This window comes from Bidens hawaiensis, unplaced genomic scaffold, assembly GCF_021521415.1.
Source record: "Bidens hawaiensis isolate Kalapana, Puna unplaced genomic scaffold, B.hawaiensis_p1.1 tig00004444_1, whole genome shotgun sequence".
Classification (NCBI taxonomy): Eukaryota; Viridiplantae; Streptophyta; class Magnoliopsida; order Asterales; family Asteraceae; genus Bidens; species Bidens hawaiensis.
The window spans coordinates 181,583-186,312 of record NW_027491267.1 but is presented as its reverse complement, the minus strand read 5'-3'; the positions used below and the strand labels follow the sequence as shown (position 1 = coordinate 186,312).

The 4,730-nt window shown below is 34.9% G+C and overlaps 1 pseudogene; it reads right to left on the bottom strand.

Annotated features, from left to right (window-relative positions):
• Positions 1-373: 373 nt before the first annotated feature.
• On the bottom strand, positions 374-887 carry LOC143626580 (RING-H2 finger protein ATL8 pseudogene; annotated as a pseudogene).
• Positions 888-4,730: the final 3,843 nt, after the last annotated feature.

Below are 4,730 nucleotides of genomic sequence, written 5' to 3'. Positions count from 1 at the left end.
ATCCACCATATTGTTTATTTGACCTTTGAAGTGAAGAATTTATCGTGGATTGTTCTTTTGGGCAGCTTAGATTGTTCGAATGATGATACTACATCTACATATACGAAGAAATCTTAATCTGATTATTTTTCAGTTCATATATAATTTACTTAAATTTATAAAGTTATATAAAGTTCGAAATAATAAGAACTTAAGGAAATATGAGTGGATTAATGTTAACAAACTAATGATTATACACAATAACCAATAGATAACGAGTAATAAGATAATGGACGAGTACATATTTGAGTGCAAGACATATTGTTATAATCAAGTATAATTGTATAAGACTAAAAAATAAAATATACAATATTAATCTCTCTGATTATATATCCTAAAGATTTCCTTCTACTTTATTAACAGAACTAGAACCTCCATTTCCTTGATGTTCCCCTGTAGTTGTTGAACACTTGCAGCAGTTTTCGCATTTTCCAATCACAGCAACCTGTCTACAACGACGAGTGAGAGCCAAGCCACTTATCAATACACCCCATATGAAACCTGTGTCCGCAGTGTGGCAGCACTCGGACCTCATCTCCATCAGCGTACTCCACCAAACATATCACGCAATCACCACCATTCGCTTCCTTAGCCGAATCATATGTAAACTTGGGGATCACCTCCACGAGCTTCTTCTCAATTCCTTTATTAGCTGCAGACGGTTGGGCCGGTGTCTGATTGGACAACGATCTCCGTTGAAGCCAAGTGCAATAAGCTATGGCTATCAAACCCACAACACAAACAAGAGCACATATTAAAGCAGCCAGGATAAGCGCAAATTCGGATCCTCTGTTAGGTAATTCCGCCGCCACATCCGTTGATGATAGGAATCTGTACGGACGAGTCATAGCACACTGAACAGAACTGAACTGCTTTGGTTAAGTGTGTTTTGTTGGAAAAGTTGTTATGATTTAGGCATTGGGTGAGAAAGTGAAAGGGGCAAGTTGAGGTATATATAGGTGTAGGATGGTCACTTATAGGTGGAACTCAAATTACCACTTATACCAACACTTATATAAAGATAATATTAACAAATTATCAGTGGACAAAAATAACACGTTTAACACGAGTGAGTGAGGGAGTCAAGAAAAGGAGTTTGAAAACTTTTTAAATATCAAAACATGCTGATCTTGAGTGAATTAGGAGCATAGTTTAAATTTGCTATGTATATATTTTATGGATTTTTAAAATATTTATGAGTCCAAATTTTAAAACCAATTTAACCATGAATCCACAAGATAGCCGGATCCAGTTATAAAAATATTGAATATAATGGATGCTTATGATTCAAGTAAAATTCAAATCACCCATTTTTGCACATGCAGAGGTTGGATTTACTGATGATATTGGGGATGGATTATTGCAGGCTCATTTCTTATAAATCACTCTATGATTTGTTCAGTCTCCTATGCGAGACAAGTTTGTTTTACTTATTTTCTCTTTTCAAGTTTTTATATCAAAGTCACCGTTTTAAGCACTAATATCTCATTTATTTTAAACTAGTGTTTCACCCGGCGCAACCGGAGGTCTGTAAAACACGTGGCGGTGATAAAACTCAATCGTTGAGGCGATAAGTCGACGCGAATTTGATCGATTCTGGTTAAATGCTTTATGGTATCGAAACTAAAACCAAAAGTAAAACAAAAAAATATATATTGAGGTGGAACAATCGGGTTACGTCGGTTGGTAAAAATCAGGCGTTGGTAAAACATGAACGTTGTCGATCCCGGGCGCTCAGGCGGCGTGCCAACGCAAATTCGGTCTCCATCACGTTTGTTATTGTACCGGAACTAAAACAAAAACAATTTTCATTTGGACGTTTTTTGCTACGTTGTTACAGTAACTGAATTAAAACAAAATACAGTGAGGTTACACAAATTTGATCGGCTTCCATCATTTTCGTTATAGTACTGAAACTAAAAAAAAAAAAACTTAATTAACATTTGGTCAATTTATGTTGTGTCGATAAGAAAAGAAAACTGGCAATCACTATAGTGCCGCCAAGTGGTCCAATAGGGACCTTACGAAACCAAAGTTGTATTTTATTCTATGTAATAATTCACGTGTCACAAAGCACTTAACAACAAGAACGCAAACGCATATTAATCATCAAGTGTATATATCGTTCATAAATATAATTATGTGTGCACAAAGTTTAATGAAATATCATATTTTCACAAAACTTTTCAACATGTATATATATGTATTCAAGATATTATTATTATTATTATATATAACAATTTAGAACTTTGGTGACGCAAGTCTTCATAAAGTTACTTTGCGACATCTTATTGGTGGTATTTGTTTTTTTTTTTTCTGTTTTTTTTTGTTTTAGTTCAAGTTTGTTACATACGTAACAAAAATCGACCGAAAATCAATTTTGTTTATGTTTTGTTTTGGTTATGGTATCATAACAAACATAATGGAAACCAACCAGATTCGCGAAAACTCACCGCGTTTTGTTTTAGTTCAAGTACCAAAGCGAACATAACGAAAACCAACCGAATGCTACTTTTTTTTAATTTCCGGGACCGTAACGAACGTGACGGAAACCGATCGATTTCAAGCAGACTGGCCGCTTCAACGCCCGGGATCGATAACGGTTGGGTTTTTACCAACGATCGAGTTTTACCGACCGACTCCACCCCGTTGATCCACCTCAAGATTTTATTCTTTTTGTTTTAGTTCCAGTACAATAACGCACCTAATCGAAGCCGACCGAATTCTTGTGGACTTACCATCTCAACGTTTGAGACTGACAACGCTTAGGTTTTACTACCGCCCGAATTTTACCGATTTCCCCGGGGCAACACGCTGGGTAAAATACTAGTTATGTATATATTCTTGCACACGACTTTTGTTTATACATGGTTTGTTAGCTAGTAGTTGCTTAGGTGAAAATAAGCCTTAGATTTAGTTTTAGTTTTAGTTTTAGTTTTAAGCATGTTTCGAAATTAGTCGGGTAATCTTGACGGTTGTGATATATCTAAACTTTAATACAACGCGAGGTTTGCTTTCATGTTTTCACAAATTCTTAAAAGAAAATTACTAGCCATCTCTACTTAATAAATGTGAAGACGGCAGACGTTGGCACACGATAATAATGCTCATTTCATTTAGTTGGGTTAAAATTTTAGTTGGGTTAAAATTGTGCTAATTTGGTTATTTATTGAAGTTGTGTTGTTTTATGATATCTTAAAAACACAATATGTTTCAACGACCAAATTGAGTAAAAATCACCATTCACATACATACAAATATCAAAGGACTTGTAATCTAGTGGTACCAAGTTTGTGAAAAGGTATTCTCGTGAAAGTAGTTGAGAGTTTAGCATCTATGTATTACAGTGGATAAAGTTTAAGTTTAGAGGTAGACTTGGAGGCTTGTAACATGTGGTTCAGAAAAATATATTCCTCTAAATTTTCACATTAATTTTTGACCTGGTAAAAGAAACTCATTTCTTATTTCTATAAAGTCTGAACCTAAATGTTCCACTCACTTTTTAAAACGTGTGTGCATACATAAAGGGACGTTAGTGCTTAAGATGATTCACAAAGAGGCACGAGTATTAGTGCTCCCGATCGCTATTGGAAAGGAAAGGTGGTGGTTGTTTCGTTTTAGTAATATATTAAAAACTAGAAAATGGCTCCAACATAGAAGCTAGTACTGTTCAACTTTCAAATAATTTTATAACCATGTTTGGCCTTCTTACTTCATCCTTATTTATTCTCGATCATGTGATTATGATGAACCGTATTATTGAAATCCGATTAGGTTTCTGGCGACGACTTATTCGTTGAAATCATGTGGACTATGAACCCAACTATGTGGACTATGAACCTAACTGGTACGACTCATTATTCAACTCAATCCAATGGCCAGGTGTGGCTGACGGAATCTTTGTTCCGTGACGGTGGTTGATCGATGTCAAAAGGTTAATAAAAAACATTTAAAACTACTTTACTAGTAAGGTTAAGTAAGGTGTCAAATCCACAGGAAATTAGTAGAAAGTGCCAATTGTGTTTATTGTTTAATAATAATTATTTATGCTAGGCAGACAGACGATGTCAATCAGATTAAATATTGATTTGATTGTAAAACAATTAGAGAAAAGTAACCAAATTCCAGGTTTCAGGTTGTGAAGCAAACTAGAGCAATTGATTAACTTATTTGGAAAACCCGTTTGATCACGCCTATAATCAAAAGATTAGATATTTGATCTTACTGATTGACGGAGCTGAATTTGAACAATTGTTTGGATGAATAATAACCTAATTGATTACCAGTTTTAAGGTTTGATAAATGCAAATAGCTTAATGTTTAAAGATAAATGGGTCAACGACTATAAGAACCTAATCCTAAAAGTTGATGACCACAAATCAATTAAGTGATAAAACTTCAAAGCATTCAATTACTCAAAACCGATTAAATGCACAAACAAACATCCAAAGTTAACTAACAGAATGGTTAGTCAAATCCAAATCCAATACCGAGGTTTAGAACACCAAAACACTTGCTACAAACACAACCCTACTCCCGGAGATGGTCACGAAGGATTTAGCCTTGCATCTTGATCATGAATAGCGTCATTGATTGTTGAACGGATGATAATATGGATAATTGTGACGATTCAAGGGTGTTAGGATGGTATATGCGTCACACTCGAACCTACGAAGAAACATGCCGTGGTG